The sequence below is a fragment of the Alnus glutinosa genome, chromosome 3 (assembly GCF_958979055.1).
Source record: "Alnus glutinosa chromosome 3, dhAlnGlut1.1, whole genome shotgun sequence".
Classification (NCBI taxonomy): domain Eukaryota; kingdom Viridiplantae; phylum Streptophyta; class Magnoliopsida; order Fagales; family Betulaceae; genus Alnus; species Alnus glutinosa.
The window spans coordinates 24,519,299-24,543,576 of NC_084888.1; the positions used below are offsets into that span (position 1 = coordinate 24,519,299).

General features: G+C 39.4%; 1 pseudogene; it reads left to right on the top strand.

Moving 5' to 3' along the window:
- The first annotated feature begins 1,262 nt into the window (after nucleotides 1-1,262).
- LOC133863273 (protein BREAKING OF ASYMMETRY IN THE STOMATAL LINEAGE-like) lies at nucleotides 1,263-2,510 on the top strand (annotated as a pseudogene).
- Nucleotides 2,511-24,278: the final 21,768 nt, after the last annotated feature.

Sequence of the window (24,278 nt, forward strand, 5' to 3'; positions counted from 1 at the left end):
CCCCTTGAGGACAAGAGACACTAATCTACAACAACGCATTTGATGCTCAATCAATTCCCATAAAAAAAGTGTAACAGCTGGCCGTATATGGCCTTGCTTTCAGTGCTCAATTCAAATTTTGGCTCCTATTTCTTTTTCCACAATAAAAATAATACAGTTAGAGAATTTTTATGATTGCATCTTCACCCATAAATGTGCCGCCAAATTTATTTCTATCGAAAAACAATTAGGACATAGTTTGGAAAACAAATTCTAGAAACCACAAACTACACATTTTTTTGGTCCCTAACACAAGATTATTTTTTTTTCTCTCGTTAATACAAATTCCAAAACTTAAACGTAGTTACGTACATAAAACAAAAATTTTGAGAGACATAAAACCCTCTCATTTTCTCTCATCCTCTCCAAAATATGCTATAAATTTTGATAGTGTTAAGAATGTTTTCGACATGACATGATGGCTAAGAAAATAAAAGTTATACTATATTGTTCAATTTCACAATCGTATGTTTTTAATTCTTCTTTATTAAGGGTTCGTTTGGGTTTGTGATTTTAAAATGTTCGATTTTAAAACACGATTTTTAAAAATGTAGTTAAGTGTTTGGTAAAATTGCAGTTTGACATTTAAAATTGTGCATTTTTAAAAACACTCTCATATGCTTGTGATTTGAAAACGCAAATTTTTATACATTTCAAATCGCAATTGTTTAAAAACACATTCTCAAACTATATATTTTCTATTATTTGATTTAAAATGGCAATGTCGAACGCATTCTAATAATGACTAAGAATTGAAAACAAAATCCCAAACATTTGTCAACCGTGCTCCACAAATTTCTCTCATTTTTACCATGTATAGAAAACATAACTGGCTCATTACACATTATGTCAAACACTGTAACTCCCTTGGCCACGCAGTCCCTTTTTCAAATTCAAATACTCATTTCCCTCTATCATAACTGTTAGCTAGAGCAACAGACTCTCTCTCTCTCTCTAATCTCTCAAAATTGTTTTAGAAGAGCAAAACAGAGCCACAAGGCAAGGAGTTGCAGAATGTCCACACCATGGACAAGTCCAAGGCTTGTCAACGAGGGACTAGGCATCGTGTTTCTTGGCTTGTAGTTTCCTTTAGGTAACCAACAATGAGTTCTACATTTTCTTTTCATTTTCTTCTTATGCTTCTTTCTTTACACTATCAGAGTTGTTTCTTGTTCGTTCTTATCATTTTGACATTTATAATATTCTCAGATGATGAACCGACTATGTACCTCCCTTCATCACCTCAATTGCCGATTAAAAACATGGGTTTCAATACAATGGGTGATAGTAGAGTCAATCAAAGCAGCAAAAAGATGTCATGTCACAAAAGTAGGTGCAATAATGAAAGACAACCAAAACAGCCTAAAGACACCAATATTCTAGTTGAAAATGGCCCTAATGATGACTCATGTAGGCAAATAATTTCAGATGAAAACTACATAGTCTTCTGCTTCAGAGACGATGGAGCATTCAACATAATCAAGGATGGCAAGCCAAAAACTTCCAATCGCTTTGACTACACGCCCAGAAGTAGTCCACGGCCTGTAAACCGAAAGGTTAGCAACAATGCTGTCTATATCTTAAATTGAGACAGGAAAAGCAGAATAAGAAGCAAAAAGAAAAATACTTTTATTCATGGCTTACTTTGCTTTGCTTTGGACAAACAACTTAATTATGGCGAGGAAGCCAAAACTAATGGTGGAGATATTATGGTCTTTGACCAAAAGGTATATATATGGTGCATTTTTTCTATTGAATTCTTAGTGAAAAAGTGTATTTAGAAAGTTATACCAACGATTTGACATAGATTCGTACTTTCTATAATTATTTTCATTAGAATATAACTTGGTTTTAATTATTATTTTTGGTAGGATGAAGAAGAGACCATATACTTTGATATAGAAGCGCATACAAACGACATCATAAGGAGATATCAAATTGATCATGAGGTCGATGACATCAGCCTGATGTCAGTAGAATCAAATGAATCCAATCAATCGGATGGTAACACATGCTCTTTTGCCTTCCAAGTGTAAGTTATTAGAAATATCTTTTCTTGTTGATCCAAATCATATAATGTTGGTACAGCAACTTCAAGGGATTGGCTCGAGTTGTAATTCATTTGGTCTTAGTGCTTGATGAAGCATCAGGTCTATAGTTCGACTCTTCATGAATGCAAACAATTCTTTAGAGCAATGCCCACAAGTGAAAGCCTAAGCTTTACTCGATTCGTGAGGAGGGATCAATTTGCACGATGTCTCATAAATTTAGTCAGTGCGAAGCCCCGAACCCCAATTATAACAAAAAAATTTTAAAAAAATGTTGGTATAATAATTGTTATGAGCTAAGGTGAAATCATGCAGGTTGGGTTGGAAATGGATGGAAGTCCTGTGCAAATGCCAAAATCAGAGGGCTTACAGTTAAGGAAGCACAAGGCCTATTGTGTGGGCTTTCAATGTTTTAGAATATGAAAGTTTCATCCTCTTTGACTCTCTTCGGCTCTCCTCAAATTTTTTTCCCCTGTACGTTTGGATTGATCACATGAAGAAACTGCTACTACTGAATGTTTTAATGTTGTAAGGATTTTTTTAAAACATACATGAAAATCTCTCAGATACTGTTTCAAGTGTTTGATATATTTTTCTTGATTTTGATACTCAAAATCCAAGTACATCATTTAGCATGGTGAGCAAGTATCCAGTGATGAGGGAAGTGAGGGAAATGTCAATTGTTGGAGGCACATGAATTTTCAGCTTCTCGTGGGTATTTCTTTGATACTCAAATGGATGTAGTGGTTGGATACAATGTGACACTATAGCATTATTAAATCGTGTAGTCATTTTGATTTTAAAGTAAGCTATAAATTATGATAGTGTTAAGAATGTTTTTGACGTGATGGATAAGAAAATCAAAGTTGTACTATATTGTTCCAAAATCCATTAATGTTGGGACAGTTTTCGGTACAGTGTGAATTGCACGTTCTTTGATGTTCTTCACGCTCCCACGATCACTACAAAATAACTAAAACTAAGAGATCCTTTTGAGGGTCTCGCTCTGATGCCTAAATTATCTTCTAAGAGAAAAGTATGCTCAATGCATAAAGTAATCAGTCTGTCGTTTATACCTAGGGTATGAGCCTATTTATAGGCAAAGAGGTGAATTCAAACTTGAATTGGGTTTACTAATCCAACTTAAAATATGAGTGTCTAATGTTTGATTTGGTCTAAGAGTCCTATCCCCATTCAACTAGGAGTTGAACTATTGACCAAATTCTTCAATGAATCCTTATTGGAACTACATTGGGACTATTACCCAAATTCGACTTGGAGTATAATTATTCCCAATAGTTACCCCCAATTTCCTTATCCGAGACATACTCGGATAATGAGAATTATGTGTCTGGAAAAATCCGAGCCTTGGCTTCTTCTGAGATATGAACAATCTTTAGCTCCTGGCCCTTAAAAGTCTCAGGTTTGAAGTTGCTGAGGGTGGTGCTCCTTCGTGAACTTTGTAATCTTCTCCTAGTAATGAATGAAAAGAGCTCTTTCCTGTAATATCTTCTGAAATTTTCTGATGCTTTTGTGATTTCTGCAATCAAACTTGTTAATGCGCAACACAATATATGTACCCCGTATAACCTGGGTTAAACCTAAAAGTCGAGGGTTTTCTCATTGTCTTGTTTTCTTTGTAGCGTTGTCTCCCTGTCTCCGGGGTAGCTCTCTTGTACTTGTAAATGTATAACCTGAAAACTGAGGGATAAATCTGATCCCCCATGCCTTCTTGTTTTTCCTTATGGTTTTCTTCCTATATCTGGGGATAGCCCCATGCCTCCTGAAAACTTGCAAACATGTAAACCCGGAACCTGAAAACCAAGGGTTACCTAAAAACCAAGGGTCGTCTCCCTTGTTTTCTCTACAGGGTTGTGTCCTTGGATTTGCCTTTTAGGGTTTTCTTACATCCTTGTTTTCTCTACAAGGTTTTCTCCCTGGATTTGCCTTAGAGTTTTCTCTCATCCTTGTTTTCTCTGCAGGGTTGTCTCCCTAGATTTGCCTTAGGGTTTTCCTTCATCCCTGTTTTCTCTGCGAGGTTGTCTCATTGGATTTACCCTAAGGTTTTCCCCCTATCTCCGGGCTAGGCTCTGGTCTCCTTGTTTTTACTGCAAGGTTGTCTCACTAGATTTTCCTTAGGGTTTTCTCCCTTTCTTGTTCTCTGCACTTACCCAGTTGTGAGATGCTACATACTAACATTTTAATAAAAGTAATCACTTTTATTTATTATTATTTGTCTCGACAAAACCTTACAGCACTAGTCTCATGAAGGACTAAGTTTTGGCTTCCAATAATAAAGCATTCAAAAGATAATACTTATCTCAGCACAAGTGGATGCGGATTTGTTGTGTAAACACAGATTTGCGCGGATCTGTACAAATCCGTTATACATGAGTTTTGGATTTGCTATCTGTGCATGGGAATCGTTCCAAGTCCCTACATCATCTTGAGTAGTCCCAGTTCTTATAGAATTTTTCGAACGCGTGTTCATTACGATGATAATTTTTTTTTTTATGAGAAACGAATAATTGTTCCCACAGACGTGCCAAACTATTGGGACAATTTGACGGTGTGAACTGCACGTTCTTTGACGTTATTCACTCTTCGACGGTCACTACAAAACAACTAAAACTAAGAGACCCTTTCAGGGGTCTCACTCTAAAGCCTAAATATTTTATGAGATAAAAGTATGCACAATGCATAAAATATTCTGTCTGTCATTTATACCGGGTATGGGCATATTTATTGGCAAAAATGTGGAGTCAAACTTGAATTGAGTTTACTACTTCCACTTAAACTAGGAATGCCTAGTGTTTGATTTGGTCTAGAAGTCCTATTCCCATTCAACTGGGAGTTGAACGGTTGACCATATTCTTCAATGAGTCCTTATTGGAACCAAATTGAGACTACTACCCCAACTCAACTTGGAATATAATTTTTTTTTTTTTTTTTTTGAAAGTAGATTCGCCTTCGTTATAAATTATCAATTTATTATGCCCAACAATGTACGTGTTTTTAATGTTTCAATTATCAAAGCCTGCAATTTCAAAATGCAGGAAAGTGTTTGGTAAAATCATAATTTTGTTGTTAAAAGTGTACATTTTTAAAAACACGTCATTTGCTTGTGATTTGAAAATACAAATTTTTATATATTTTTAAATCACAATTTTTTAAAAACACACTCCTAAACGATACATGTTTCTGTGATTTGGTTTAAAATCACACTTTTACTCTCCAAAATCACAATGTCAGAAGCACTCTAATAAAGAATAAGAATTGGAGATTTTATTTACGACAATTAAAAACAATGGGAAAATACACTTAACACCTCTGAAGTTTACACCTTTTATCGTTTGGCATTCAATGCTAAAAAAGTGACATTCAACCCTTAAATTCTTGAAAAGTTTCACTTATTTACTCTTTTTAAAAGCCCAATTTTTTACATTCATGAAATTAGTCCAACGTGCATAATTTTTTCTACAACGTTTATTTCAATTGAATGTTTAGAAAAATGTAAAAAGTCTTCAAAGTGTATAAATTCTCATTGTTTGTGTTGTGCATAATCAATAGAATTACACCTTTGGTGAGTCTTCAATGTTCAGCAATTTTTTCCATATTATGTTCTATTACAAATCAATCTTTATAACTTATTTTCACTTTTCTTTTTTTCTTTTTTTAAATCCTATTATTTCATGTCTTTAAATCGAGTGATAAGTCATTCTACATCTAATAAGTTATTTACAAAAATAACAATAAAAAGTTTTAAAATACATTTTACAAATATAAGAAAATGTTCTAATTGACATATTAAATAATAATAATAAAAAAACCATAACATAAATATTAAAATAAATTTAATTTAAATATAAGAAAATGACCTTACTTAAACTTGCCATCTTAGGCCTCAAAATTTATCGAGCCAGCCCTGGATTACTACATTAATGATAATTCCTTGCTTTCCTACACATATCAACTTTACATTTTTTCCTTGAGCCATCTTTATAGTGATCATCTGCTTCTTTTACTCCCCTCTTGTGCTTTCCATACCAATGGCTGGAAAAGTCAGAGTGCATATGAATTGAGACGTTACTTCATGAGCCATAAATCCCAGCCACCCCTACAAGAGATGGCACTCAGATTTTGTGGCAATCTATTGTTATAGAACGTCACTACTATATTTTTTTCAAAGATTCTCTATCCGAAATGAAAAATACTGATATTTTTTCATGCTTGCCATCTTCCACCATTGTGGATCTTAGACCAATCTATAGCTTCAAATTAAATTGATCGACAAGTCTTACTAAATTTTTGAAAGAGAAAAATGTTGACATGCTTCATTCTCTGATCTACAAGAGAAGAAAAATGTTAATGTTTCATGCTCTCAATCTTTCATCATCATGAATCTCAGACCTCACACCGAACTTGTGAAAGAGAAAAAAATTTCTTGGAGCACTCTATGACCATCTCGCACGTGCTCGATCAGGCCCTCTCGGTTCCGCCATTTCCAAACATTCAACATCAACTACTTTCTTTCCAACTCCCCCACGAAAGGGTATCGACAAGTCTGCAGGGACGGAACCTGAATTTGAGATGAGAAGGGGGGACAAAACTAAAAAATAAAAATATTAAGGATTAAAAAATCAATTTTAGGGGGTCGAAGTCAAAAAAAAATAAAATAAATAAAATAGAGATTTTAAAAAATTTTGAGGGGACTTCTACCCCCAAGCTTAGGGGTACATCCACCCCTGCCTGTCTACCATTACTACCGTCCCTAATCTGCTCTCTCATACTAGTCATGTTGTTTTGGGTTTCACTTGATCAAGTAATGGTGTATTTCCCTATAGATGGATAGTAAATGGCTCTCTCAGTAATCTTTCGAGTTGTCTTTGAGAACAACTACATAATCTATACTTTCAAATAGTCTCTTCCCCTTTGCATACTGAGATCAATAGGTTTGGGTGTGGCTTGGCCACCCCTATTTGGCCGGAATGGGGTGGTTCGTCACCCACTTTGTCTTTTTTCTTAAGAAAATAAATTATTTAATTAAACTTTTTTTTTTTTGTTTTTTTTTTTTTTTTAACATTCCCCTCGAGGGAATTTTGGAAAGTTGAGGTCTTAAAAATTCACATGCGACTGCTTTCCATCCAAAAAGACGAGAAAAAAAATATGACGGAGGGTTTAACTTGCCACAATTACGTACTTTGGAAGGATCAAATATTACTGTTGAACATTAGACGCTAAAACGCAAAAGGATATATACTTTCGGGAGTTAGGTGTATTTTCTCTTACTTTCAATTATCAAAAGTAAAAATTCAAGCCCAAGCAAAACTCAAAAGACTTTTAGGACAATGTCCTTTTGATATATTGTCGTAAAAATTAGAGAAAAAAGATGTCATGTGCCACAATTTATCGAGCATTTTTCCTTTAATTATTTTTTTTAAAAAAGAAAAAGAATAAGAATGAATATTCATTGTTTGTTATTCAGAGAAAGCATGTGTGATTCACACAACATTACTCATATTTTAGCTAATGGAAATTTCACTATACTTCCCTCGAGTTTTAGCCTTGTGACATACACAAATTTAAATATTTAATTTTAATATATATATATATATATATATATATATATATATATATATATATATATATATATATATATATATATATATATATATATATATATATATATATAAATTTTAACAATTTGATGAATAGGTTATTCCATCCTATTTTCCTTCAAACTTTGGGGTAATTACCTTTTCCTCTCATGAACTAAAAAAAAATGCGCGATGTCCCATGAACTACCAACTCGACCAAAAAAGAGCATCCAACCACCACAGTTACATGTTTTGCCCCTTTCTGTTAGCCTAACTCGTGAAAATACTTAAATACTCTCACTCAATTTTAAAAATGTCCTAAATGCCCTCAACTTAAAAAAAAAAAAAAAAATAAAAAAATAATGAAGGAAAAGGGTACTGTCGAAGGAGGTGGCTCGCAAGTGGGTCTGCCCACCTTTGGGGTGGCTCACAGCCACCCCGCAACCTGGGGGGCCGCGTGGCCACACTAGGTTTTTTTGGGGTGGCCTAGCCCCTTGGAAAAACCTAGGGTGGCCGCACGGCCACCCCAAAGAAATGCAATGGTGGCTGCGAGCCACCCCAGAGGTGGCCGGACCCACCTCTGGGGGTGGCTCACACTTCCACCCCTCCACCTAAGGGGGTGGCTGCCACCCCCTTTTCTTTCTTTCTTTCTTTTCTTTTCTTTTTTCCTTTTTTTATTTTTACTCTTTGTTTAATATATATATATATATATATATATATATATATATATATATATATATATATATATATATTAATTTTAATATTTTCTATTAATAAATTTAAATCAAATTAATAAACCAATTTTTTTTTTTTTTTTTTTTTTTTTTTTTTTTTTTTTTTTTTTATCAATCGAGGGCATTTTGTCTTTTAATCAAAATTAACGTCCAAAATCGGCATATTCCGTCCATGTTAACGGGTCTGACTGATGGAATGAGGCAAAATATGTAAAGTTGGTAATTTGATACTCTTTTTTTGTCGAGTTGGTAGTTCATGAGGATATCGCGCATTTTTTGGAAGTTCATGGGGGAAAAGGTAATTACATCTCAAACTTTTAATAGGAAAAGTTTTGATGGTTGATAAGTGTCGAATGTTACACATTCAAGCCCCTTAACTTATATATGTTAATTCCTTAGCATTGTTATTTGTTTGATTTTGTGTTGTTTTATTGTTTTCAGGTTTTAAATAAAGATACAATTAATTCCGTTAATTTTGGGCTTAAAGCACACTTTGAGAAGACCTAGAAGATATGTTTAAGCTTAACCAATCATAATAGAATACCTATATGATGTGTTTAAGTTTAATCAAATCAAGTGAAGGATTAAATCGGAATTTCTCTACTAAGAGTCAAAATCGGATTGGATTCAAATTTGGATTCTGCATATGTCTCAGTGTTTAGATCATAACTTTTGCGTCAGATATCGGATTGCAATAAAATTGGTGGCGTTGGAAAGCTAATAAAATATTCAACAAATATGTCAGAAATATCTTTTCTCTAATTCGAACGTTTACTATGCTAAAATCGCGTCGCAATAAAGGACCGCAATTCTGGCCGAATTTGGAATCCTTTTCCTACTTGGATTAAAGTTTCAATCTCCTACTTGGACAAGCAGACTCAAGAGCGATTTTTATGGAATTCCAAGGGCTTCTAGGACTTGTGTGCTCCCTATAAATAGACTCCTAAGCTTCAAGAGAAGGTGTGCTTGGGCTTATGCTTAATTAGATTTAGACAGAAAATTCTTCTTGGAGGCCTAACAAGTTGAAGAGGAGAATACCATGGCAGGAGGCCATCCCAGCACTACGATGAGCGGCTAAATTTCTAATAGGGTGTTGATGTAGCCCTTTCCAAGTAACGATGGTTTAATTGTATTTTAATTTGGGATTTTCTCTATGCATGATGGTTGTATAACTGTGAGAATTGATCTTAATTTTATATTCAATCATTATGAATTTCTTATCTTGTCTTAGAAAGTCTTTTATATTGATTGAACTCAATCCTTCATATTTTCTGTGATTATGTGAATGATTGTTATACAACGGTTTTAATTGATATATGATCAAGAGGATTAGATAGACCATGCCTAGGGAAGACGGATTGTACTACACCCAAGTTTAGTGTAATTTAGGTAGACAGTCCGTGCCAACCGAAGATGGATTATACTTATTCTTTAGAGGTAATTTCTTGACTACTCGAGTGAGACGAGCCCTATATCATGCATAGTATGAATTTTCCTTATTAATTTACGATTGATCATTGTTATGCGGTGAGTGGTGAAATCAATTCCCTATTCTTTACCTCATCCCTACTATCTTTAAATTTATGTCTTTTTACTTTTATGTATTTATTTTAAGAAAACAAAAACCAAATCAAACTTATTTTTAATTAAGTTATATTTAACCTCGATAAGCTTGATAATAATATCCCTGCAGTCCTTGAGGTTCGACACCCTCTCTATAGCCTTATCCTACAAGGATTCGTCCTATTGCGAGTGGTTATTTATTATTGATATATTTTGGTAAACAAAAGACCACATCAATTTTTGGCGCCGTTGCCGAGGACTGCAAACGGTTATGTTATTAAGTTTTAAAGATTGAATTTAACTTGATTATTTTATTTTTATTTTTTTAATTTTTGGTTTCTTTAATTTTATTTTATTTTTTCTCAATTTTAGTTTTTATTTTATTTTTGTTAATTTTGTTCATGTGGGGAGGCATTCCAACACCCCATGGACCATGTTCACATTGCTGTAACCCTTATCATCATGTTAAAGATTGTCCTATTGTAGGACAAGTTTCTAACTATTCTTATGAGCATATGAACACACAGTTCTCTAGACCGAGGAATGAGCCTTACTGTGATTCCTATGACCCGGCATGGAGTAACCAGTCTGATATCCCGTGGCAAGCTCAAGCTCCTGAAAGTTATGCTCCACAATTTCATGAACTACACCATCAGACATATCCGCAGTTCAATGATCAAGCGGCCTATCCACCATCTAACTTCCATCCTCCCCACAAGCAATGGCAATCATCTCCATATTGTGCTAACTTTGAGGATAATTGGCAACCTTCTTCTCAGGCCACACCACCGCCTCGGTTTGATTCGGATTTTCGAGATCAGCTGTTGAAATTTATGAACAAGATGGATCAGATAGTGACCTCTGTCAGTCAGACATGGAACTCTCGCTTTGAATCCATTGCTAAGATAGATGCTGACGAAGAGGAGCCATTCCCCATTGACTGGTCTCCACAACAGCAGTACCATGCCGAACCACCGCCTCGGTTGGATTCAGATTCTCAAGATCAGCTGTTGAAATTTATGAGCAAGATGGATGCTCACGAAGAGGAGCCATCTCCCATCTACTGGCCTCCACAACAGCAGTCTCAGGCTACACCATCTACTCAATCAGATTCTGACGTTCAAGTTCAGATGTTGAAACTTATGGGTGAGATCAATCAGAATTTGAAATCTCGGGGTCAGACATTGAACTCTCACTCCCAAGCCATTGCCAAGTTAGAGCTTCAGATGGAGCAGATGGCAAAGCAAATAGAAGAAGAAGAGTTTCAAAGACAATCAAAGGCTGATCTTGATAGAGACTATGTGATGAATGTGAGTACTTTTTATCATGAGCAAACCATCACCACAATGAATAATGGAGAAGTGGTCGAAATTCAAGGGGAAGAGAAGAAGGAGGAGCAGATTGAGGCCCCACAAGCTCTACATCGGGCAAAAGGCGAGGAAGTGAGCACTGAGGCTCATATATCATCCACTCTTATTCTCGATACGCCATATGAACCTCGAGCCCCTATTACTTGTGATTTACCAAGAGGTCAGGAGAGTAGTTTGTTGGGGATATTAGAAGAGCAAAAAGAGACCATCAAGTTAGAAAACTTCCATGTATATTCTTCTCATTCTATTCCAGTTCATGATTCCCTTCCCGATGAGAAACTGTTTGAGAATACTCAAAAGAATCTACCTCGATATGCGGACATTTGGAATTATCTTTCTGTAGGTAAAATTTATTCTCTTTGGTCAAAGAGAAGAAAAGATTGGTGCTTCAAATTTAAACTTAAGGGTCAAAGAGCACTGAGCGCATCAAGGATGTGGATTCTGTTGGCTTGACAGATCTCACATATTTTGACTAAATGAGTAAGCTTCATTGGTTCGAGCACAGGCCCTGTACGCTCGAGTCCTCTATCAGGCTAGGGTACATGATCTCCTTCCAGGTGTATCTTCTCCATTGTTGCTTCATTCTTAGTTTATATTTTTACAGCAATGTGTTGCACTTTACTAGTATTTGGTTGGAGTATCACTCTTTTTTTTTCAGGACATGTGTTTTTACAATCAAGTTTGGGGGTATGATATGCCCCGCATCTGCTCATTCAGGTATTCCTATCCTCTTATTGTTATGTTTAGTTTTATACACACATTGGGGACAATGTGTGATTCAAGTTTGGGGGTATGGAAGAATGAAACACTGTCCAATATTTTGCTATGTTATTCTTAAGCATGCTGTTGATTTTGAATTCTGATTCGTATTTCATTGGTGAGCTTAACATGATGAACACATGATCACTTGACTAAGGAATTAAGAAGTTTTGTTATTTTCTTTGGCAGCATGAGATATTACTTGTTTCAATTTGATTTTCACAAGCACATTAGCACGTAGTTTATGGGGTATGAAATTTGAAATCGGTTATGTCTGTTATCAATATCTTGGATGCAGTTGGGTAACTTGGTGGAGGAATAACCTTGGCATAAGAAAGAAAAAAGAAAAAAAAAAGAAAAAAAAAAAAAAAGAAAAAAAAAAGGAAAGAAAGAAAGAGAATAACATTGATCACTTTGAACTTTTCGCTAAGTAACCGGATCTCTTGCCTCATTAAGCATTGAGTATTCGCGTCAAAAGGTGTAAGTTTGTTTTGATTGATAAAATGGCTAAGTTTGGCTTCGTAGCCTTTTTGACTCGAGTTAGTAAGTCTTTAGGGTGTTTTACAGCTAATGCCCTAAAACCATCTGGTTTGGGAGTCATTGACCTAACACTCGTTACATGGGTCAATTAGAAAGCTTAAGGGAGCTAAGCATTGCACAGCCTGCATATATAAAAATAATAATAAATATATATGCCTTGGTTGTTTTATCTAATGGGGAGTCCAATGAATTTTGAGTGTTGAACCATTTATGATTGAGATTAATTTTGAAACCTCATGACTATGTGTTAAGTTCACTTTACACTAGTTGAATCTTGTGATATCTCATAATGCCATGTTAGTAGCTTAATTTTTAGTTCCCTGAAATTGTGAAGATGGAGTTTATTTTGTTAAGCTCGCTAATGAATGAGAACCATTATTTTTATGATGCTGCATTCTTGGGGATAACAATGGTGCTTTTTTCCACCTAAGCCCCACAATAAAAATTTGTTCAATGCATCAAGAGTCTATCAATACATCAAGAATGCAATTAACCACTTATAGGATTCACCTGACCAAATAAAAATAAGGTTGCCCAACCATTTATCCGGTTAAGTGGGTCCCATAAGTGATTTCTCACAATCACCTACTTGAATTCTCTCAAGTTCGAGCAAATAATTGTAAACAATTCTGATCCTATCCAAGGCCTCCCTTCACCTCCATCATGGTCCCCAATTTCATGTCGGGAATAAAGGAGACAGTTGATGAGGTAGCAAAGGGAAAGAGAATGCGTGGGGTGGAAGTAAGGTGCTCTCGGGCCATTCTTCTTGGGTTGGTGCGGCCCAAATCGAATCAATGGGCTCCTCACAAGATGGGCCTCGGCCCCAAAGGACTTGTGCAAAATTAGGATGACAAGAGAAATTAATAAGGAAAAGCAATGGATCGATAACAAAAAGAGTATGAACTACATTATAATACTTTTGAACAAAATACTCATCTTATTAATAATCTCCCATGAGAAGGATCAAGAAAGATGGACAACTAGTTCCCTACAAACAACGTCATAAATAAGAGTTTCTTCCAACCATATTGATTCTATGACTTGTGTTATAGCCGCTTTTGCTAAGATGTGAGTTACGAAATTGGCCCTTCTTCGTACATAAACAACATTATAAGACCGGAGGGAGCTTCATTCGGTCTTAATGCCATCAATGAAGTGTCCATACCTGCTCAAATTTGAAGTGGCTGAATTGATTTCTTTGACGACTTGAAGGGCATCTCCTTCCACGACTATGTCAAATAAACCAATTTCCTTACAGAACAAGACAACATGAAGACCTGCCCAAGATTCAACCATTACTGGTTCAATACATACAGGTTTTGAAGAACTCCTTGCTGCCAAGACCCGCCCCTTGCTATCCCGGGCAATAACCCCAAAGCTAATAAGACCTTTTTTCTTTTCAATCGTCCCATCCCAATTAACTTTAATCTTTCCCTGGCTTGGTGCTTCCACTGAGATGACGGAGCTTCACTTCGACATGACTTATTCTCTGTTGTCATACTATTTGCCTTGTGGAACTCCTAAAGCGAAGTCTAGACATCCTTTAGCATTACGCTAGGATGCTTAAAAACCTCCTCATGAATAACCGTATTTCTGCGAAGCCAAATTTTACGGGCCAGAATTGCCATAAGAGATAGCTCATTCTCTCTACATCGCTCCTGCATAACTTCCCAGATAGAGTTGAAATATGTCCCCGTAGCACAGGTTTTTTGTAATCTCATCGGACAACAACCCCACACGTCTTGGGTCGAGGGACAGAGCCAGAGAATGTGCAACACCAATTTGGGCTCTCTAGCACAAATAGGACAGTTGGGGTCCCTAACAACCTTTCGACGAAAAGTGTTTTCTTTTGTTGAGAGAAGGCTTTCCATAAAAACATCTTGACAACGTTGGCTACCTTGAGCTTCCATATTGTCTTCCAAAAAATTGGAAGCGTCATGTGTGTGAGAGGTCTCACCTCATTGCTTCGTTTGCCTCTCCATTTCTAGGTGATATGCACTTTTGACTGAAAACTGCCCATTGGCGGTACATCTTCAAATCATTCGGCCCTTTGGTTGAAGGGGCTTAGAGGAATGTTGTGTATGATCTTCACTTCATCTTCCTGAGAAACCTCTGAAAGCTTAGTCATATTCCAGGTCCTCGTTTCTTGGTCAATTAGTTTGCTGACAGGTGCATCCTCATATCAAGAGTGTCGTGGTGATTGAACTATAAATAAGGAAGGGGTGGGCAGCCACCCATCTATCAAATCTTGACATCTTTCTTATCACCTACTCGCCAAATCATTCCATGATGCACCACATGTTTGGCCAACTGCATACTTCTCTATGCATAGGAAGGTCTGCGCCCTATAGCAGCCTTCATAACATGATGCCTAGGGTAATATTTGGCCTTGTATATTCGTGCCACCAAAGAGTTAGGGTGTTGTAGCAATCGCCATATTTGTTTTGCTAGTAGAGCTTTGTTAAAAACCCTCAAGTCTCTGAATCCCATACCTCCCTGATTTTTCAGAAAACCCATCTTCTCCTAACTCATCCAATGAATCTTGGACGTATTAGGTTGATGCCCCCACCAAAAATTCTGCATCATCCCATTTAGTTCTTTGCACAACGTAGCTGGAAAGAGTAACACACTCATGCTATAGGTGGAATTGCTTGTACAACTGCCTTCAATAATATTTCCTTTCTTGCCTAGGATAAAAACTTGATCTTCCAATTGTTCAACCTATTCCATACCCTATCTTTTATACTTTGAAAAGTTGTAACCTGTGATCGACCAACAAGGACTGGTAATCCAAGATATTTATCATATCGTTGGGTAGCTTGAAGCTCTGACTAGCAGGTGATTTCTTGTCTCTTTTCAGTACTAGTATTATGGCTAAAGAAGATGGATGTTTTAGACATGCTTAATTTTTGCCCTGAAGCTGATTCATATCTATCCAGAATCTTCAAGAGCCTACGCCATTCTACTGAATTAACTTTGCAAAAAAGGAGACCGTCATCCACAAAGAATAGATGACTCAACCTAGGGCCATGTTTTGAAGTAGAGACCCAGGTAATACTGCACTTAGTTTCAGCTTGTTGGAGGAGAGAGCTTATGGCCTCGGCACAAAATAAAAATATTTAGGGAGAAAGAGGATCCCCTTGACAAAGGCCTCTTGTAGGCTGGATATTTCCTACCGCTTGTACGTTAATCAGGATGGCATACAAAACTGACTTAAAACAGGTCATAATCAATGTAATCCACCTCTCTGCAAAACCCAATTTCACATTACAGCTTCCAAAAAATGTCACTCCACCCTATCATATGCTTTATTCATGTCGAGTTTGATTCCCATGAAACCAACTTTACTCCGCATATTTGTATGCATTGTATGCAAGGTCTCATACGCTTCTAGAACATTATCCGTGATGAGTCGGCCTAGAATAAAAGCACTTTGGTATGGAGCAATGCTCGAATGGAGTATCCCCTTGAGTCTATTAGCCAAAACCTTAAATATCATCTTATACAAAACATTACATAGATTAATGGGCATATAATCAACAACACTAATAGGAGTTTTTATTTTTGGAATGAGTGCAATATTGGTGGAATTGATAAAGGTATCCAACTGTCCAGTATTGAAAAAATGAAGCACCACATAGCATACCTCAGGCTGGACAGTGTCCCAATTTTGGATAGAAGTCTGCTGAGAATCCATCTGGTCCGGGCAATTTGTTGGGGGCGATTTGGGTGAGAGCTTGACTGACTTCTTCCATTGTGAACTCAGTCAGAAGCTGTTGGTTCATCTGTCCTGTTGCCTTGGTGGAAATAGCCTGTACACACGGCCCGACATCATGGGCTAGAGTGGCAATAAATAAGTCCTGGAAGTAAAGAATGAAAGCTTGCTCAATATCTCTCAGAGTTGAACACACAGTCCCATTTCCGTCTGTAATTTGAGAGATGAAATTCCTCTTGCTACGAACATTGACACAGGAATGAAAATACTTGGTATTATGATCCCCATGTTTGAGCCAGGTTTCCTTAGCCCTTTGTTTCCACTTCATATCTTCTTCTTCCAAGAGCATCTGCAGCTCGTTTTTCAATTTTATTTCAGCTTCCATATTTGGCCTTGCAGAATCCAGTTGTGTACCACTGCTAGCTCGCTTGTCTTTTTCCATATCAGGAGCTCAGTATTATGCTCAGACTTTCTCACCCATTTTTGCAAAGATTGTTGACAATGATGGAGTTTCCATTTAATGTTGGTCCACTTATCACCAACTGAAGCCTTAGCCCTCCAAATTCGGTGTACTGTTGGCTTGTAATCTTCATGGAGATTCTAGCTTGCCTCCGTCCGAAAGCTTCGGCATTTTTTCCACTGGGTCATCTCATATGGGCAAAAATAAATCTATAATGGGTGGTAGTCTGAGCTGCAACAAGCATGAACCATAACCTCAACTCCCCCGTATGCAGCACACCACTCTTGGTTGGCTACTGCTCCGTTGAGCCTTTCCTTGGTGAAATCTACTGCTGAAAGACTCTTGGTCCATGTAAATGTTGGACCAGAAAAACCCAAATCGCATAGAAAACAATTGCTTAGAGCTCTTTGGAAAGCCTCCATTTGACTCCTTGATCTAATGGCTGCACCCATCTTCTCCGATTGAGTTAAGATTTCATTAAAGTCACCCACACATAGCGATGCCTTTGGCTGAAAATGGGACAAGTGCCATAGTAGAGCCCAGGTCTCCTTCCGCTTCGCAGCCTCCGGGTTACTGTAAATACCAGTGAATTTCCACACCTATCCATTTCTCTTCAAATCGACTACTGCATTGATATGTCTAATGCTAAAGTTCTGAATTGTTACTTGGACGGAGTCCCTCCAGAGAAGAATTAAACCTCCACTCCGACCTTTGCAGTCCACTACAAACATATTCTCAAATCCCAGCCTTAGTCTCGAAAAATTCGATTCATTGCTCATCAATTTGGTTTCCATAAGGAAAATAAACACGGGTTTCTTTTCCTTCACCATCTGGCAAAGGTCTCGAACTGTCTGGGAGTTCTTAAGTGCGTGGTAGTTCTAGCTCAAGAGACTCATTGGGACTGGCGAGGCTGGGTTCCAGCCTGTTAAGGACCCGGGTTTGAGACCGTGTGACTGGTTTGGTGAAAGGTACATCGGCAGGGTTTACGTCCCTGTGCTTACCTATGTTGGAAAGGTAGATGATACGAGGTATTCGAGGTACCTCTGCCTCCTAACAACTACTGGAGTTGGGTTGATAATTTTTCTGCATGATTTTATTCATTCGAATCCCCCATATAAATAGGGTGAATTACAAATACAGCAGTAATTGCTTGATTACCATAATTTTGGGAAAGTATAATTCCCTTAATTAGCTTCCTATAAATCAGCTACTGATTGGGAAGTAAATTCCTTATTCTTAGGCTACAACTGGGGAAAAACACAATCCCCTTATTCTTAGGACTTTCCTACCAAAAAACCGTGCTCCTCAAGCACAGCCTTTATTTCCTCTCCTTCCTTAATTGTCTCAGCCGCCACTGTGGTTAGCACCTAGGGTTTTTTTTTTTGCGCCTAACATAAGTGCGTAACACTCCTTCCCCCTTAAAATGACCCTTGTCCTCAAGGGTAAAAGTAGGAAAGCGAAGCTTGAAGTCCGAGAGAGATTCCCACGTGGCATCAGCTGGTGAAAGGTTCTTCCAGTGTACTAGTATCTCCTTATTTCCTTGCTAGAGTCGCTGATCAAGGATGGCTTGTGGTGTCAGCTGACTATCGTCGGAAAGGAGGGGAAGATCATCATGTATTGGAGTGCCAACTCCTACCCATTTCTTGAGAACTGAAACATGGAAAACATCATGAATTTTGGCTTGGGGGGGAAGAGCCAATCGATATGCTACTGAGCTGATTTTCTTGATAATGCGGTAGGGGCCGTAGAATTTGGGAACCAATTTCTGGTTATGCCGTTTCTGGAGAGATTGCTGCCGGTACCCTTGGAGCTTCAAGTAAACCCACTCACCCTCAGAAAATGATTGCTCCACATGGCCTTTATCATACACTTGCTTCATTCGGTTTTGGGCATCCAATAATTGTTGCCGCACTTCTTGCAGAATTTCGTCTCTGGCCCTCAAGGTATCTTCAACTGCAGCCGACTTGGTGGTTCCCGGAACGTAAGGCAACAGAGGGGGTGGAGGCCGTCCATACACAATCTGGAATGGAGTCTGCTTGGTAGCCGAATGATACCCCGTGTTGTAACAATATTCCACCCACGGTAACCACTTAGCCCATTGTTTGGGTGAGGAGCTGGTAAAACACTGCAAGTACATCTCAATGGTGCGGTTAACTACCTCCGTTTGGCCGTCTGTTTGAGGATGATAGGCGGAGCTGAAGTTGAACTTGGTTCCATGGAGGCGGAAAAGCTCACGCCAGAAAATTCCAGTAAAGACGGGGTCCCTGTCGCAAACAATAGATGCTGGAATTCCATGCAATTTGAAAATTACCTCAAAGAAGGTTTGAGCCACCTGTGCCGCGGTGTAAGGGTGCTTGAGCGGTGTAAAGTGCCCATATTTTGAGAGACGGTCTACAACCACAAAGATGGTGGTTCTACCATAAGAAGAGGGCAACCCATCGATAAAATCCATGGATATGTCCGACCACACGTGCTCTGGAATGGGCAATGGCTGCAATAATCCAGCAGGTTTGGTATTGGCAGCTTTGTGGCGCTGGCAGGTATCGCAATTTTTTATGAAATTGCGTAGTTGTTGCTTCATTTGAGACCAATAAAAAACTGACCTGATACGTTGGAGGCCCTTGTGATACCCCTCATGAGTGCAGTTGTGAAATTCTGCGATGATGGCTGCTGCAATGGGGGAAACGGACCGGAGAAAAATCCAATTTTTGAAGTAAATGAGTCATTCCCGTACTTGCCACGGCCCCTTGACGTTTTGCTGCTGGATTTCCTCAGACAATTTTATAAGCTCAGGTTCGTTTCGGACCTCTTGCTGGATGGGTTCGACCCAACTAGGAACAGGTGAGGATAAGGCCAAGAGAGCCCCTTCTGGCTGTTGAGAGAGAGCATCAGCCGCCCTGTTGTCATGGCCCTTCTTGTATTCTATAACGAAGTCGTAGCCCATAAGTTTGATCAGCCACCTCTGCTGCGCCTCTGTGGCTATTGTTTGATCCCACAAGAACTTCAAGCTACGGTGGTCAGTTCGCACTACGAACTTGTGGCCCAAGAGATAGGGCCGCCATTTGTGGATTGCGGTGACCAACGCGAGCATCTCCTTTTTGTAAGTGGACAGGACCAGGGTACGTCCATGGAGGGCTTGGCTGAAGTATGCAATGGGACGTCGGCCTTGCATCAACACGGCCCCAATGCCTATGCCGGAAGCGTCACATTCGATTACGAACTGCTGGGAGAAATCTGGTAGGGCTAATACCGGAGCTTGGGTCATCGCTACCTTGAGTAGCGAGAAGGATTCTTCAGCCTCTTCGTTCCACCCGAACGCATCCTTTTTTAGGAGTTGAGTCAAAGGCCTAGCAAGACTGCCGTAGTGCTGGATAAATTTACGATAGTATCCGGTGAGGCCGAGGAAGCCCCTAAGTGCCTTGAGGTTATGAGGTTTCGGCCATAGTAGCATGGCCTGGATTTTTTCTGGGTCTACTGCAACCCCATTTCTATCAATGATGTGACCCAAATATTTTACCCTTTGTTGCCCGAAACTGCACTTCTCCTTCCGGACATATAAGTGGTTAACCTTCAGGATCTCCAAAACCTCATTGAGGTGCTGCAAGTGTTCATCCCAAGATCGACTATAAATGAGTATGTCATAAAAAAAAACAAGAATGAACCTGCGTAATAAGCTGCTGAAAATGTCGTTCATCAGGGATTGGAAGGTCGAGGGGGCATTCGTGAGACCAAAGGGCATGACCAGAAACTCGAAGTGCCCATGATGCGTACGGAAGGCTGTTTTTTCTATATCTTGCTCCCTCATCCGGATTTGGTGGTACCCGGAACGAAGGTCAAGATTAGAAAAATACTGCGCTCCCTGCAGTTCATCCAACAGCTCATCGATCAAAGGAATCGGGAACTTGTCTTTGATAGTAATCTTGTTGAGGGCTCGGTAGTCTACACATAACCGCCACGAGCCGTCTTGTTTCTTAACCAGCAGGACCGGTGAGGAATAAGGACTGGTGCTGGTTCTAATCACTCCGGTGTTCAACAGCTCTACAATAATCTTCTCTATCTCATTCTTTTGATAATGGGGGTACCTATATGGTCTCACATTAACCGGAGAAGACCCCTGGATCAAGGGAAGTTTATGGTCATGACGGCGTATTGGCGGAAGCCCCTGTGGTTCACCAAATAAATCTTGGAACATCTCCAAGAGCTGCTGCAATTCTGGGTCCTCTACGATTGGGCACTGCTGTTCTACTCCCAGTTCAACAGCCAATAATTGGAGTAGGATACCTTCTGAACCACGCCGCAGCTCCTTTTGCATTTTCTGCCCTTCTATCAATCGGTTACTAGGGGAATTTATCCCGGTCAGCAACACCTTCCGCCCCTGCCATGTGAAGCTCATGTGCAGGGATGCAAAATTCCATAGGATGGGGCCGAGGGTCTTGAGCCATTGGGCGCCAAGGACTGCGTCATACCCCCGGAGGTCAATAAGAAAAAATTCTAGTATGAATGAGGTACCTTCTAGCAAGACAGGTATCGCCGAGCATTTGCCTCTACTAGAAAGCCTTTCTCCGTTAGCAACCACCACTTCAAATGCCACGTTTCGGTCCGGTACCAATCCCAACCTCTCCGCCAATTGGATATTGAGAAAATTGTGCGTGCTCCCCGAATCAGCCAACAAAATCACCTTTGCCCCCTGGATGGTTCCCGAAATTCGCATCGTTTGGGGGGTTGGTACCCCGGAGATGGCGTGAAGGGAAATCTCGGGAATCTCGAACTCCTCCTCTTCTACCCCTTCTCCTTCTTCAGCCGGACTGGAATGCCCAGCTTCCTCTTCATAAACCCCCTCAATTAAGAAGAGCTTTTTGCACCTATGCCCCGGCGAGAACTTATCGTCGCAGTTGAAGCAAAGGCCCCTATCTCTTCGATCCTTTAATTCTGTTGGGTTTAATCTCCGAACCACTGGGGCTCGGTTTCGCACCAGATTTGCGGAGGGTAATGGGGGCGCGTTCGGCGGCCCAGTGGTCCTCCGAGGCTCAAAAGAGCTGGGACTCCTCCGCTGGGACAGTAGTCGCGCCTCATACAAGTGGGCAAGCCCTACTGCTGAGGTGAGCGTAGCGGGTCGGGATGCTTGTACCTCCGGTCTAATGCTCTCCTTGAGTCCGCTGATGAACCCGCCAACCTGCTGTGCTACTGTGAGTCGACCCGCCCTGCTCAGCAAACGTTCATACTGACCCTGGTATTCTCGCACTGTCCCAGTTTGCCGCAACTTCATTAGATCCCCAAAGAAATCATCAAACTGCGTCGGGCCATACCTGGTATGAAGACCCTCCTTCAATTGCTCCCAAGATGCCCCTTCCTCCGTTTCTTTAAAGAGTTGGTACCACAATTGGGCCTCGCCCTCCAGGTGGTATGCTGCCAGCATCACTTTGTCCTCTGCCGCAGTATCTTGGAATTCAAAGAATTGCTCCACTCTACACACCCAACTGGTCGGGTCTTCGGTGCCATCATATTTGGGGAAATTCAGCTTGGCTACCTTTGGAAAGGAGCCGCCTGACTCTGTTCGGGAGATCGTCTTGCCTGAGCGCACGCCAGAAGAACTAGCGGACTTGTTAGCCTCCTCCCCTTGATTTTTTTGGAGCTGATCGACAATGACGGCCAGCATCTCCTCCATCTGCTTCGTGAGTCTCTCTTCCATCGATCCCACCTTCTTCTCCAAGTTCTCGATCCGCTGCTCCGCCATGCTGAAGCCTGGCTCTGATACCAAGCTGTTAAGGACCCGGGTTTGAGACCGTGTGACTGGTTTGGTGAAAGGTACAGCGGCAGGGTTTACGTCCATGTGCTTACCTATGTTGGAAAGGTAGATGATACGAGGTATTCGAGGTACCTCTGCCTCCTAACAACTACTGGAGTTGGGTTGATAATTTTTCTGCATGATTTTATTCATTCGAATCCCCCATATAAATAGGGTGAATTACAAATACAGCAGTAATTGCTTGATTACCATAATTTTGGGAAAGTATAATTCCCTTAATTAGCTTCCTATAAATCAGCTACTGATTGGGAAGTAAATTCCTTATTCTTACGCTACAACTGGGAAAAAACACAATCCCCTTATTCTTAGGACTTTCCTACCAAAAAACCGTGCTCCTCAAGCACAGCCTTTATTTCCTCTCCTTCCTTAATTGTCTCAGCCGCCACTGTGGTTAGCACCTAGGGTTTTTTTTTTTGCGCCTAACATAAGTGCGTAACACAGCCACTGCCAAATCTTCATTCTGGTCTGCACCATTTTCAGCTCCTATTTTCCCTTTCTTCCCTCTTGTGACAGTGCTTCCGCCCGGTGGCCCCTCATTCTTGCACTTCCCTGTTGAAACATTACCCTTGGAGCTAGAGAGGGCCTTCGTGCTTCCTTCCCAGGCTCATCGCTTCCAGCTGGAAATGGACACCCCTACCTGAGACAAAGGCGGAATACTGTCCTGGTCGGAAGTATAAACTGCTGTCCCTGTGTTCGCAAGTATAACATGTTTCATGGTCCTTGCGAAAAAACCAAAGGAATGAAACTGCACTACTGGAATGAATTACGTAAGGACTCATTTGCAGTTTAAAATTTCTTTATACGGCAGTGGGGATAGCTTATTGTTGTTTAATCGTTATCTGAAAAAAAATGTTTTTAGAGCTTTAGAAGTGAATACAGGCAGCTTCCACATTTGTTCTCATAATTATAATCAGTCAACCAAATGGAAACTGATTTTGAAGTTTGTGGTTGTTTGTGACTTTTATTTGTAGCAATGGCAAGAAAAATCTGGAGAAGTGAGTCTTCCCGCTGGGTGCTGTATTCGCAGAAGATTGATCAATGAGACATGGGCAACGTTCAAAAGTCTCTCAGAACAAATAGAAGAACGTCATCAAATATCTGAATCCTTTTTATCAATAAAGATTTTCCTAGTGACGAAAATTGTGTGCGCTCATTAAATTAAATTGGATTAACCTAGAGAAATACTATGAACATAACATAACAATCAACAGAAGTTTTCTTACCGTATTTCGATCTTTTCGGGGGCAATCCAAAACTACCATATTGCTTTTTGGCATAGTGGAAAATGGTGGAAGCAAACAGCATTATGAAAGATGATGGAGCCTCGTAAGCAGGTGATGCCTAAGTTCTTAGTGAACAAGATGATACTTCACTTCTAGAGCACAAACATGAAAGGATTTTACTGGAGGGGAAGATACTAGAAAGAACAGAACAGAACAAATTTAATAAACATCATGCACATTGTGGAGGAAAAAATCAATGGCAACAGATAACTTATCATGCTTACCTGCATAGGAATTGACATCAAGATAGCTATCAACTTTTAAGTTTTGATCTCAAATGCTGCAAAAGGAAGTTGATATAGAAAATGTAGATTTTTAGCCCCAAAAAAATGCCTACAAGCAACGAACTTAACAAACAGGAAAC